General features: G+C 36.7%; 1 protein-coding gene across 1 annotated transcript in view; it reads left to right on the top strand.

The window, feature by feature from the left end:
- LOC123549233 (neuronal calcium sensor 1-like) overlaps window positions 1-15,395 on the top strand; it is an 84,721-nt gene that overhangs the window by 28,627 nt on the left and 40,699 nt on the right. The gene's annotated exons all lie outside the window — the stretch shown is intronic.

The following is a 15,395-nucleotide window of genomic DNA, read 5'->3' as shown; positions in this document are numbered from 1 at the left end:
AAACTTAGTTTTGGAAAAATCCGGCTTGTAGATTAGGTCTGTCCGGGCGGATGGATGGAATAATGAGTCTCATGTCAATCTTTTTGTTCATTCAATATCTGGACAAGTATTTTACCTAGGACCTTGAAACTTCACAGGTATATTGGTCTTGATGTTCATATGACCCCTATTGATTTCAGCCTCACTGGGTCAAAGGTCAAGGTCACAGTGACCTGAGCATTTGAAAATGGTTTCTGCAAATATCTGGACAAGTATTTTACTTAGGACCTTGAAACTTCATAGGTATATTGGTCTTGATGTGTACATGAACCCTACCAATTTCAGGGTCACTGGATTAAAGATCAAGGTCACAGGGACCTGAACATGATAACCTTTTTGTTCACTCAATATCTGGACAAGCATTTCACCTAGGACCTTGAAACTTCATATATATGTTGGTCTTGATGTGTACATGACCCCTATTGATTTCAGTGTCACTGGGTCAAAGGACAAGGTCACAGGGACCTGACAATTGATCAAGTCACAGGGACCTGACAATTGAAAATGGTTTTAGCTCAATATCTGAATAAGTATTTCACGTAGGACCTTGAAACTTCATAGGTATGTTGGTCTTGATGTGTATATGGCCCCAATTGATATCGGGTCACTGGGTCAAAGGCCAAGGTCACAGGGACCTGAACATGTAAACCTTTTTGTTCACTCAATATCTGGACAAGTATATCACCTAGGACCTTGAAACTTCATAGGTGTATTTGTCTTGATGTGTACATGACCACTATTGATTTCAATGTCACTGAGTCAACGGTCAAGGTCACAGGAACCTGAACATTGAAAATGGTTTCCTCTTAATATCTGGACAAATATTTCACCTAGGACCTTGAATTTTCATACATATATTGGTCTTGATGACCCCTATTGATTTCAGGGTCACTGGGCCAAAGGTCAAGGTCACAGGGTTCTGAACATTTAAAATGGTTTTTGGTCAATATCTGTTTGTTTGTTTTGTTTGTTTTGGGTTTAACGCCGTTTTTCAACAGTATTTCAGTTATGTACGGCGGGCAGTTAACCTAACCAGTGTTCCTGGATTCTGTACCAGTACAAACCTGTTCTCCGCAAGTAACTGCCAACTTCCCCACATGAATTATCAGAGGGGGAGGACGAATGATTTCAGACACAATGTCTTTTATCAAATCGTCACAGAAAACATCCGCCCCGCCTGAGGATCGAACTCGCGACCCCACGATACGAAGACCAACGCTCTCCCTACTGAGCTAAGCGGGCGGACAAGTATTTCACCTAGGACCTTGAAACTTCATAGGTATGTTGGTTTTAATGTGTACATGACCCTTATAGATTTTGGGGGTCACTGGTCAAAGGTCAAGGTCACAGGACCTGAATGTTGAAAATGGTTTCCACTTAATATCTGGACAAGTATTTCACCTAGGACCTTGAAACTTCATAGGTATGTTGGTCTTGATGTGTACCTGACCTCCATTGATTTCAAGGTCAAAGGTCACAGGGATATAAACATTGAAAATATTGTTTTTTTACTTTTATTTTTTTACATTAATTTATTTCTTTAATATCATTTTCTACCTGTCCATTTCTTTCTTTCCATTTTTCCTTCAATATTGCTTATGGGAGTTATTTATTGTATGCCATTATTAGAGCTTTAACTCATTATCACCTAATTCAGAAAAACCGGCCAAAACGCCATCAGGCGTTAGCTGCTTGTCCTTTTTCTAGGTCAATTACAAACCTCACTGGGTCAGGTCCCATAACTCTGACATGTATTTTGGGCAAATTATGCCCCCTTTTGGACTTAGAAAATCTTTGTTAGTCTTGCATGAAAATCTCTGTTACAGTCTTGCATGAAAATCTTTGTTACAGTCCTGCATACAGATTACTATCTCCAAAACTAATGCAGATACTGGATTGAAACTCTATAAATATTTTAACTTTAATGGTAATATTTCTGCTTCTGGGACAACCATTCGAATAGTCAAGCATTGGCTGTCTTAGGGACAGCTCTTGTTTCATAGCTTAAAGGTCAAGGTCACACTTGGCAGTCAAATGTTAACATGGCATGAATAAGGTCCATTTCGTGTCCAGTCCAGAACACTGTCACCTATCAAGGGATTACAATATTACTTGGCATAAATGTTTCCCATAAACAGACAATGTGTCATGTACAACACTCAGAACCCCAGCTCAAAGGTCAATGGTTACACTTGGAGATCAAACATCAGTAGGGTTTTCTTCCTGTCCTGTCCATAACTTTGTCATGCAAAACAGGATCTAAATATTAGTTGGCACAAATATTCCACTGGATGAGATGACACGTTATACGCAAAGCAAAACTCGTACTACTAGCTGAAAAGTCAAGGTCTGTAATACATTAACCTATAATCTATTATGTGTCATGCACAACACCCAGACCCCTTATGTCAAAGGCAAAGGTCACACTTAGAGATCAAAGATCAATAATGTTTTCTTCCTGTCTGGCCCATAACTTTGTCATCCATTAAGGGATTTTGATATTACTTGACACAAATGTTCCCCATAATGAGGTAATATGTCTTGCACAAAACTCATATTCCTAGCTCAAAGGTCAAGGTCACAGTCAAAGGTCAGTACTTTTTTTCCTGTCTGGTCCATAACTTTGTCATCCATTAAGGTATTTTAATACTACTTGACATAAATGTTCCCCATAATGAGGCAATCTTTTATGGGCAATACCTAGTAAATTAAACATTGCTTTTCAAAATGTTTATTTCAATAAATTATATCATTTATAATACACCATATAGCAAAAATTTAAGACTAGTTGTTCTTTTAAGCAAGATAAACAAACAGAACAAAATTTGTAAGTGACATCAGGATAAAAAGGACTATAATATGGTTGAAATTTTGAAAAGTCTGGTTTTTGCAACATAAACTTCTTGCTGAGGACAATAAATGTCAAGCTCCTCATTGCATGTTAGGATAAAGGGAGAAAGTGCCCTTGAAACTATAAGAAGCTATTGCAACAGCAGGGCATAATCTGATTTAACATAGCCATAGATACAAGCTAAATCCTGAACTATTTTTTCTAAGAGGGGGGTAACTGTGTCAGAATGATTATATTGTAATTTATTGCCCATTAAAGTTGTATTATATTTGCTAATGGATTATAGAAAACAAAATTATATCCCTATCTTAGATTTTATTACCCTTTATAAGGATTTTCACTGCTTTTAAAGACATCATAAATATCAAAGCTACATATTCCCATATTTTATAATACTTAAAGTATTTACTCTCTTAGAGTATTGAGTCCAATATTTGAAAAGTTTACCATAAAAAGTATTGCATTAATTCCTATCTAAACATTATTTTTACTACATTGCAGTTACGAAGCTCATTGTAAAAAATTCAGCTTGGAGTGATTATAAATGGAATATTCAGCAATCCATAAAGTTAGATGCTTTAACACTATCAGCCTATACAACTGAACATTTCATTGACATACAATTATGTTATTTCCTAACCTGTACAAGTACAGAGCATATAGTCCCAACTACTCAACATGGGTAGGCTAACAAAAATATTTCCAGCGAATTCACACAGTTTAAACATACTCTTTGTCAATTGTTTTTGTAGAGCATTGCAATTAGAGTGTTGTCGGGTATATTGGGACACCTAACAAACTTTTTTAACCTTGATTTTACATATGCTTGTTTCGGGACAGGGCATGAAAATTCTGAATTTCCTATCATTTTCGGTCGAATAAAATTTGGCCCCGGTAAAGGCATATGCATATTAAGTGCAATTATGTGGATGAAAATAAAACCCGTTGGAGGCAGTTTTGGGACATGTCGGGTATTTTGGGACACCTTCATTTTTTTTTCAAACAGCTTAAACTGAACACAAATTATCATGTTTTATTAGATGAATGAAGTAAATTGAATTCTGTCTATTAATTCGGTATTAAATGCTTATCATCAATTAAGTGTAATACACAATTTTAGCCTGTATCAAACCACAATAGAACAAACAAGTGTGTATCAATAAATTTCGACAAACAACATGACCGTCTGTTCGATACAGTTCTCATTCTAGTGCAGGTAGAAACACATCTTTTAGCCAGAATGCAAACAGTTCCGAGTCCATCCACCCTGTGTTTGTACCCAAGAATAGCATCTGGGAAATCTTCCAGAGGGTTATACAGCACATGTACTATGAGAGGCCTAGACATAAACCAACAGCATCCATACTCATATATGCTGGAACAGTTACCCGAGTGTTAGCAGATGATGTAAAATTATATATTATATATGTTAGGTACACCTCTTGGAGCAAGTACTTTGCCACTTTTAGGACACAAGAGAAAACCAGATTCATTTGCGTTAAACCATCTACTGGGATCTTTCCCCTCTACTGACATATAATATATCAGAAAACCAATGCTCAACTCTTTTGGATGTCACATCTCTTTAGCCAATTGTTGAGGCATTCTAGAAACTAATTCTGAGTGTCTTTTAAAATGACACGATACCAGTCTTTTTTAATGGTCGAAAATCTACAACAGGAGAAGCCACACCATCAAGTGTAATGATACTTTGAATGGTGTCTAGGATCTCTGCCCTAGCTTATAAACCAAATCCCATTTTCGTCATGGTAATTGTCCAGTCTGCATGTCCTCCTCTTCCTTCGTTAATATAGTTTCAGAGCCACTGCGAGCCCCAGTTTCAGGCTTAATTATTGTTAATTGAGTTGTTTTGAGCATACCAAAAGTTTTAGCTGCTTTGTGAAGTGAAATGCTTTTACTCCTTATCATAGTTACTTAATATATATCTAGTGACTTAAAGTTTTGATTGTGAATTTGCTATACTACTTGCACTGGAACTGGCGACTCATTCTAAAAACACTTAGGAAGATGAAAATGTAATTTTATCAATTTTATGACATTTGTTCCAATATACCAGACAGCGATAAAATGTTGTCGGGTATTTTGGAACCATTTACAACATATCATTAAGCAGCGCTAACAACAAGCAGACGCTTTGATTTTGATACGAACATGTTTTTCACTCTAGAAAAAACTATTAAACTGTTAAAATGCGCTTTCTTTTACTTGTAATAATGTCAGGTGTTTTTATGCCTTTTTTACGGGTATAAGTAACTAAAAGATTTTGTGCTTAAAATTTCAAAATAAGTTAAAATAACAGCAATGACATGAATGTGCAGACGATGTGTAGACGCCTGCAAAAACAAGTGGACTTGATTATCAATTCAGACTAGGAACAATTAAGGAACAGTGTTCCTAACCAAAAATACGAGATGCGGACCAAAACTGCCTACGGTTCCAGAATACCCGACAACGCTCTATATATGATAGTTAAATTATCCAGTAAGCTATTAGTGTTCTAGACTTTGTACCATAACAAACTATGACTATGGAAGCAAATGATAATTTCCCAAAATGGAACAGAGTGGATGTTAAATGATTGCTGAATAATCCACCTTTTCATTATTCTATACATTGGACACCGGTTAACAGCATCAAATGAACTGGTTGTAATGAGAACTAGGGTCTCATTGATAATGTAACAGATCACCAAGCAGCCAAGCAAGTCAGTATTAGCAGGTCACAAAGCAGCCTAGCAAGTCAGTATTAACAGGTCACAAAGCAGCCTAGCAAGTCAGTATTAACAGGTCACAAAGCACAGGTCACCAAGCAGCCTAGCAAGTCGGTATTAGCAGGTCACAAAGCAGCCTAGCAAGTCAGTATTAACAGGTCACAAAGCAGCCTAGCAAGTCAGTATTAACAGGTCACAAAGCAGCCTAACAAGTCAGTATTAACAGATCACCAAGCAGCCTAGCAAGTCAGAATTAACAGATCACCAAGCAGCCTAGCAAGTCAGAATTAACAGGTCACAAAGCAGCCTAGCAAGTCAGTATTAACTTGTCACAAAGCAGCCTAGCAAGTCAGTATTAACAGGTCACAAAGCAGCCTAGCAAGTCAGTATTAACAGGTCACAAAGCAGCCTAGCAAGTCAGTATTAACAGGTCACAAAGCAGCCTAGCAAGTCAGTATTAACAGGTCACAAAGCAGCCTAGAGTCATATACAGGTCACACAGCTAGCAGTCATATTAACAGGTCACAAACAGCCTAGCAATCATATTAACAGATCCCCAAGTAGCCTAGCAAGTCAGTGTTAACAGGTCACAAAGCAGCCTAACAAGTCAGTATTAACAGATCGCTAGCTCAGTATTTATAGATCACCAAGCAGATAGATCACTAAGCAGGCTAACTTATAATCTCAGTATCTATAGATCATCACACAGCATGAACAGCAGCCTAGCTAGCTTATTATTAACAGATCACCAAGCAGCCTAGCTAGCTCAGTATTAACAAATCACCAAGCAACTGCTGGTCAGTATTGACAGATCACCAAGCAGCTAGCTGTCAGTAAGAACAGTCACAAGCAGCTAGCATGTCGTAATAACAGATCACCAGCAGCTAGCTTGTCAGTAATAACAGATCAACAAGCAGCTAGCTTGCTCAGTATTAACAGATCAACAGCAGTTAGTTTGTCGTTATAACAGATCAACAAGCAGCTAGCTTGCTCAGTAATAACAGATCAACAAGCAGCTAGCTTGCTCAGTATTAACAGATCATCAAGCAGCTAGCTTGGTCAGTATTAACAGATCAACAAGCAGCTAGCTTGCTCAGTATTAACAGATCACCAAGCAGCTAGCTTGGTCAGTATTACCGTAACAGATCAACAAGCAGCTAGCTTGCTCAGTATTAACAGATCACCAAGCAGCTAGCTTGGTCAGTATTAACGCAGCTAGCTTGGTCAGTATTAACAGATCACCAAGCAGCTAGCATGGTCAGTAATAACAGGTCAACAAGCAGCTAGCTTGCTCAGTATTAACAGATCACCAAGCAGCTAGCTTGGTCAGTATTAACAGATCACCAAGCAGCTAGCATGGTCAGTAATAACAGGTCAACAAGCAGCTAGCTTGGTCAGTATTAACAGATCACCAAGCAGCTAGCATGGTCAGTAATAACAGATCAACAAGCAGCAAGCTTGGTCAGAAATAACAGATCACCAAGCGCTAGCATGGTCAGTAATAACAGATCAACAAGCAGCTAGTTTGGTCAGTAATAACAGATCACCAAGCGGCTAGCATTGGTCAGTAATAACAGATCAACAAGCAGCTAGCTTGGTCGTTTAACAGATCACCAAGCAGCTAGCATGGTCAGTAATAACAGATCAACAAGCAGCTAGCTTGGTCGTTTAACAGATCACCAAAGCAGCTAGCTTGGTCAGTATTAACAGATCACCAAGCAGCTAGCATGGTCAGTAATAACAGATCACAAGCAGCTAGCTTGGTCAGTATTAACAGATCACCAAGCAGCTAGCATGGTCAGTAATAACAGATCAACAAGCAGCTAGCTTGGTCAGTATTAACAGATCACCAAGCAGCTAGCATGGTCAGTAATAACAGATCAACAAGCAGCTAGCTTGGTCAGTAATAACAGATCACCAAGCAGCTAGCTTGGTCGGTATTAACAGATCACCAAGCAGCTAGCATGGTCAGTAATAACAAATCAACAAGCAGCTAGCTTGGTCGGTATTAACAGATCACCAAGCAGCTAGCATGGTCAGTAATAACAGATCAACAAGCAGCTAGCTTGGTCGGTATTAACAGATCACCAAGCAGCTAGCATGGTCAGTAATAACAGATCAACAAGCAGCTAGCTTGGTCGGTAATAACAGATCACCAAGCAGCTAGCATGGTCAGTAATAACAGACCAACAAGCAGCTAGCTTGCTCAGTATTAACAGATCACCAAGCAGCTAGCATGATCAGTAATAACAGGTCAACAAGCAGCTAGCTTGCTCAGTATTAACAGATCACCAAGCAGCTAGCATGGTCAGTAATAACAGATCAACAAGCAGCAAGCTTGGTCAGAAATAACAGATCACCAAGCGGCTAGCATGGTCAGTAATAACAGATCAACAAGCAGCTAGTTTGGTCAGTAATAACAGATCACCAAGCGGCTAGCATGGTCAGTAATAACAGATCAACAAGCAGCTAGCTTGGTCGGTTGTAACAGATCACCAAGCAGCTAGCATGGTCAGTAATAACAGATCAACAAGCAGCTAGCTTGGTCGGTTGTAACAGATCACCAAGCAGCTAGCTTGGTCAGTATTAACAGATCACCAAGCAGCTAGCATGGTCAGTAATAACAGATCACCAAGCAGCTAGCTTGGTCAGTATTAACAGATCACCAAGCAGCTAGCATGGTCAGTAATAACAGATCAACAAGCAGCTAGCTTGGTCAGTATTAACAGATCACCAAGCAGCTAGCATGGTCAGTAATAACAGATCAACAAGCAGCTAGCTTGGTCAGTAATAACAGATCAACAAGCAGCTAGCTTGGTCGGTATTAACAGATCACCAAGCAGCTAGCATGGTCAGTAATAACAAATCAACAAGCAGCTAGCTTGGTCGGTATTAACAGATCACCAAGCAGCTAGCATGGTCAGTAATAACAGATCAACAAGCAGCTAGCTTGGTCGGTATTAACAGATCACCAAGCAGCTAGCATGGTCAGTAATAACAGATCAACAAGCAGCTAGCTTGGTCGGTAATAACAGATCACCAAGCAGCTAGCATGGTCAGTAATAACAGACCAACAAGCAGCTAGCTTGGTCAGTATTAACAGATCACCAAGCAGCTAGCATGATCAGTAATAACAGATCAACAAGCAGCTAGCTTGCTCAGTATTAACAGATCACCAAGCAGCTAGCTTGCTCAGTATTAACGAGTCACCAAGCAGCTAGCATGGTCAGTAATAACAGATCAACAAGCTACTAGCATGGTCAGTATTAACAGATCACCAAACAACTAGCTAGCTCAATTTTAACAGGTCACCAAGCAGCTAGCTTGGTCAGTATTAACAGGTCACCAAGCAGCTAGTTGGTCAGTATTAACATATCACCAAACAGCTAACAAACTCAGTGTTAACAAATCGCCAAGCAGCCTACCAAACTCAGTATTGACAGTTTCTCAGGTCAAGAACTGAAATCTCAGATTTTGACACTCATAAATTAGCCATTCTTCTGTTCTTAATTTGGCCAAAGGCACAGTGTTCTTCCTGATAACTTTACTAAATATGTAGTATTCTTCCTGACAGCTTGACATATATTTAAAGCATTTTTCCTGTACATTTACGTAGTAGTCCTAATAACTTGCAAGTTCAAATACATAGTGGTCCTCATAACTTGCAAGGTCAAATACATAGTGGTCCAAATAACTTGCAAGGTCAATTACATAGTGGTCCTAATAATGTGCAAGGTCAATTACATAGTGGTCCTAATAACTTGCAAGGTCAAATACACAGTGGTCCTTCTAACTTGCAAGGTCAAATACATAGAGGTCCTAATAATTTGCAAGGTCAATTACATAGTGGTCCTAAAAACTTGAAAGGTCAATTACATTGTGATCCTAACTTGAAAGGTCAATTACGTAGTGGTCCTAATAACTTGCAAAGTCAAATACATAGTAGTCCTAATAACTTGCAAGGTCAAATACATAGTAGTCTTTTTGATAAATTACACATTCAGTTATATAGTGGACTTAAATTTATTACATTTTCTTGTCCTTTTGGATCATAGAGTTCATACAGTATATAAGACAGTGTTAGGGTGGCTGAGAGGTGTTGCATGTTTCATTACATTATTTACGGATTGTGAGCAGACTCAGTAAAATGGGTTCTGCTTTTTTTTGTTGCTTTGTTGCATTCTCTGCTTCAAAGATTCAATTCATAATGATCTGCATGGTCATTTACATACTGCACCTCGTAATAAATTGATAATTATATAGTGTTCTTCCTGATAAATTGTAGTCAGTAGTACTCCAGTGAACTGAACCATTAAATCAGAATATTCCAATGGTCTTCTTCTCACTGCAGTATTGGTTGTTTTTATAAGGGTCATTTTAACCCTTACCCTGCTAAATTTCTATAATGTGCAGTCAGATCAAGATCTACACTGGTCGCAAAGGCTTAGTCAAACGTGTCCAGCATAATAAGGGTTGAATTCAGTAGAATTCTCTGGAGACTTTCTGTCAGAAGATTATTGTGTTAAATTATACTCAGTATTGAAACATTTAAAAGTAGCCACATTGTCATAGAAACAAACTCTACCATTTCTAAGTGATACGCATTATAGCCTAATATAGGCTTATCATAACACAGTAGCTAACTGTACCTTGATCTGCAGTGTTGTTTCCAGCTTCAGTGTGATCCGTTCTGTCCGTTTTCCACTATATAGACTATGCGTCATTGCTGATTAACGTACTTAACTATTGCTAATGAAGCAAACACGCAATCATTGACATCATTTCTGATGTCATATTTGATGTAATGTCTAAAGCAAATAGTCCTACCATTAGACTATTTTTTCCATATGCGAAGGAGGAAGTTTTCAAAATAGTACGTCTAAAGCCTCTAGAGTAAATTACATTCGCTTACCATAAGCACATATAATAACAGGTTTGAGTGTATCCATTGATCTAGCTACTGTCTAGAGAACCTTTTATAATTACCATCTCTGTCATACAGAGGTGTAATCATTTCTGTGATTTTACACTGATGAAATTCCGGTACTCTAGAAGCTGTTTTGTGTTAAGTGGAAAATTATTTCATCCAATCAATATTGTCTCAGATCTGGCCATGTAATTGCATTTCCATAAAAGCATGAAAGCGCCTTGTTGGTTTATGAGGCATTGTCTTTTATAAAGACTTATTGTAAGACTTAGTCTATTGGGGCATAAAAATTCCTTACGACCTTATGGCAAGATATAATTTTTTGGAACTTTTTGTGATTTTTTTATTTCATTTTTGTTAGGTTTAACATCACACTGTTAAAATTATAGATCATATGGAAGCCTTTTAGCTTTTAATGACACGTAATTTTGGATACTAAGTCTTGTCTTAAATTAAAAAAAAAAAATGTATAAAGAAAAGCATCTTCATTTACACTTAATACATTTTGAAAGTGTTTTTAATAGTTAGCCTTTGTTTATTTTGATAAAAGTTATTGCAAGTAAGTGTGCCTTTATATAATAGCCTCTGTAGAAATTACAATGTTCTACAGTTATTTCAGCGTTGTAATAGAAATTATAACTTTCTACACTTATTTCAGCATTGTAATATAAATTACACCATTTCAGAATTGTAATAGAAATTACACCATTTCAGCATTGTAATAGAAATTACACCATTCTACAGTTATTTCAGCATTGTAATAGAAATTACACCATTCTACAGTTATTTCAGCATTGTAATATAAATTACACCGTTCTACAGTTATTTCAGCATTGTAATAGAAATTACACCGTTCTACAGTTATTTCAGCATTGTAATAGAAATTACACCGTTCTGCAGTTCTTTCAGCATTGTAATAGAAATTACACCGGTCTGCAGTTCTTTCAGCATTGTAATAGAAATTACACCATTCTACATTTATTTCAGCATTGTAATATAAATTACACCGTTCTGCAGTTATTTCAGCATTGTAAGCACATCATCATAGATTTTAATGCATCCATTGATCCAACAGCTGATGAGAGGGCTGTTAAAAAAACTGCAATGCTGATCTTTATATAAGTCACTCTTGTGATTATAACACATCATAAAATGCTGTTTTTGTTTTTGACATGTGATGAAATTCGATTTTAGTGTTAAAGCACCAATAAGCAATATCTCATCATGAACAAATCTTAATGCGGTTTATGAATCTTTCTTGGAAATATCTTATTTATTTGAGTCAGTTGGTGACAGTTTTCTCTAAATGATAGCATGAGATCATACTCTGGAAATACAGGGTAGGCATGATCTTTAGACCCATCCTTGGAACTTAATCTTGAAATACAACAAGAGCTATCTTATGTAAAGACAGTGCGCTCAACCATTTAAAGCTCTTCCACTTAATACTAGCTTACAAATAAAAACTTCAACAAAATTTTGTTAGTTGAAAAAGGGACATAATTTTTTCAAAAATGTAAGCTAGAGTTATGTAACTTGCCGTGTGAGGTCATCTCATGAAGTTATAAAGCATTTGGCCTGGTAGATTTTTAGAAACCTTAGAAACATGCTCATATGCAAAACTTTATGCAAATTATTTTAGTTAAAAAGGGGCATAATTTTGACAAAATAAAAACTAGAGTTGTATTACTTGCCACGTAAAGGAATCTAATGATGCCTAATACATATATGAAGTTTGAAAGCATTTGACTGTGTAATTCTTTAAAAACCTGCTTACATGCAAAACTTTAGCCTGAAATTTTAAGTTCAAAAGGGGCATAATTTAGACAAAATAAAACCCTGAGTTATGTGACTTGTCCTGGGACATTATCTTGTAATGCTAAAGACATATGTGAAGTTTAAAAGCATTTGGCTAGCAGTTTCTTAGAAACCTGTTACATGCAAAACATTAACCTGAAATTCTAAGTTAAAAAGGGGCATAATTTTGACAAAATAAAAGTTAGGGTTATGTAACTTGTCCTGGACAGTCTTCTCATGATGCTGAAACAAGTACCGGTATGAAGTTTGAAAGCTGCAATGATGATGATTTGGCCTAGAACTTTCTGAGAAACCTGCTTTCAGGCAAAACTTCCATCTTTTGTGATGCGAATGCTGGCAAAAGGGTATAATTACAAAAGTTCTACTTTTTGAAAAATTTTAAATAGTTGAGCTAAAAAAGCAGTCTTTTAAAACTTCAAATGTTTTCATGGTAAAAGATTAATCCATGAGGCTTTTGCCACATCTTGCACTTGTTTGTAAATATTAGAAAAAAACAACACTTTTTACACCAGTTTTAGTGGTGGTGCATTTATGTTGGGACAATTACTATCTCAATGAAGAAAAGATATAATGACCTGACTGATAAAATTTCCTTACACAGAAGCTGTTTTCTGTTAATTGGCGACTTATTTTATCCAATCAATATTGTCTCAGACCTGGCCATATAGCAGTGTTTTCTATAAAGCATGAAAGCGCCTCAATGGTTAATGAGCCTTTGCCTTAGATAACTTGTTTAAGGTGGCAGAAGTTTTCATCAGACAGCATGACATAAATTAAGAAAAAATATTCAATGTATGGCCCTTATTGAATGTTATTATTTTGTCATAATCCTTAAAAGTACGCTGTAATTAAAAATTAAATTGCTATCTTCAAAAATATTTTGAAGATTTTTTGGTAATATTTTAAGCTACGTTCTTAAATCATTTCGTATTGCTATGAAATTTTAATGCAGTAACGCAATTTCACGTGTCATATAGTGGAATTCTTTTGTTTAAATTTAATATATCAATATAAATCAGTGATGCCACTTTACAAAAACTGGCTGTAAATATTTGCAATAGTTCCTTTCCGTCAAACCTAGAAAAAATTGATAAATGAGCCGCACCATGAGAAAACCAACATAGTGGCTTTGCGACCAGCATGGTTCCAGACCAGCCTGCGCATACATGCAGTCTGGTCAGGATCCATGCTGTTCGCTAACGGTTTCTCTAATTGCAGTAGGCTTTAAAAGCAAACAGCATGGATCCTGACCAGACTGCGGGAATGCGCAGGCTGGTCTGGATCAATGCTGGTCGCAAAGCCACTATGTTGGTTTTCTCATGGCGCGGCTCAAATGAACTTGAACTGAAAACTTGAACTGATAGTCTACTTTTAGGGTTTTATTTATCGTAATTACGTTTAATCGTCACAGTATGTTGTCAATACAGATCTTGATATGGAGATAATAAATAATGTGATATGAAAATGTTTTTGTACTTAATGTTACAAATAAATACCACACGGTTAAATGAAAGAATTGATCTATATAGGAAACAAATTTAAAGCCCATTATAAGCTAAAGGTGAAATGTTATATCTAAAGGTTATTGTATTCAGTGTATCATAATAAGTAATCCACTGGTTATGCAAAATATTTAAATATCTTGCAAATGTCTTGACCCAAGATCAAAGAGCAGATTACTGTATAGTCTGTTATCATACAACTTCTTTCTTTGTTATTTTAGTTTTTTGGCCATTTTTCTGTTAAAAATAAACCTGGCCCATTGTTCATAAAACATTTTTAGACTCAGCTGAGTTTGATGATAAAACCTTATTTGTCATATCTAAGTTACATCTTTAAATTACATGTTAAACTTAATAACTGTTTTCAAGTGACTGTTCAGTACTGAATGCCCTGTCTCAGTTGGAATTTAATCTCGAAGTTTTAACAAAATTTGCTTTCAAGATTTCAAATCTAAAACTCAGCTCAGAGACCAAAACATGTTTTGTGAACATGGAGCCAGGTATGTGAAAAAAGATGTCCTTATATTTAGCATTGGTAGTTAATGAAATTCTCACTTGGAATGAATGACCATGCAACAGGTTATTTCTTGTTGAGTCCACAGCAGGTGTCCTTAGTATTTACCCAATTGACACAGCATCATATAAAGCTAGAATCACACTGCCCCGAATGAGCTTGCGGATGAGTTCCAGAATCCCATCTTCGGATTGCTCCGGATGTGTAAGAAAAAAAGAGTTTTTCAAAATTGATACATTATAACGAATGAGTTAGGGGTTCTATGATCCTTTACGGATGCTATCAGGAACTCATCCACAAGCCCATCCGGGGCAGTGTGATTTCTAGCTTAATAAAAGTAACAAGGTTAGCTTTTTTCTAAAAGCTAGTCAGCAGCCCAGGTACTGAACAATTTGTGAAGTACACTGATATGTCCCCTTAGAAAGTTTCTCTTTGGGTTTATATGATGAAGTATATAACTGGTTCTCACTTTGACATTGCTGCTGCTCACACAGAAAACAAGGTGAAAATAGCCTCTATGGGATTTGAAAGCTTCGGTCTTTTGCATTGTTTTTAACCCTTAGCCTGCTAAAATTCTAAAATGGACTGGTCTATCATTCAATTTGGGCAATACCATTTACTATTCAAAGGGGTGTTCACTGAAAATTTACTTGCTGAATTATTAATAAGCGAACAGTGCAGACCATGATCAGCCTGCACGGATCGTCTGATGTGCAGGCTGATCTTGGTCTGCACTGGTCGCAAAGGCAGAATCAATTGCCGCCAGCAGGCTAAAGGTTAAACAAAAAATCTTATGGTAATACTGACCTGTGTCAAGACAGGTTGGAATCAGGCAGAATTGAACACTATAAATATAAGTTGGAGTATCTGGGATTTGAACCTGGTTGGCTAGCACTTTAATTCAAGCAGATAATCACTGATGTTTATGACAATTATTATCATTGCCATCACTTGTTTGTTAATGTTGGCCTTGAAAATGATTTTTGTTTTTGTTTATAGTTAAAAATTTTCAA

Source organism: Mercenaria mercenaria, chromosome 15 (assembly GCF_021730395.1).
Source record: "Mercenaria mercenaria strain notata chromosome 15, MADL_Memer_1, whole genome shotgun sequence".
Lineage (NCBI taxonomy): Eukaryota > Metazoa > Mollusca > Bivalvia > Venerida > Veneridae > Mercenaria > Mercenaria mercenaria.
The sequence above is the reverse complement of the archived record's forward strand: the minus strand, read 5'-3'. Positions and strand labels throughout refer to the sequence as shown.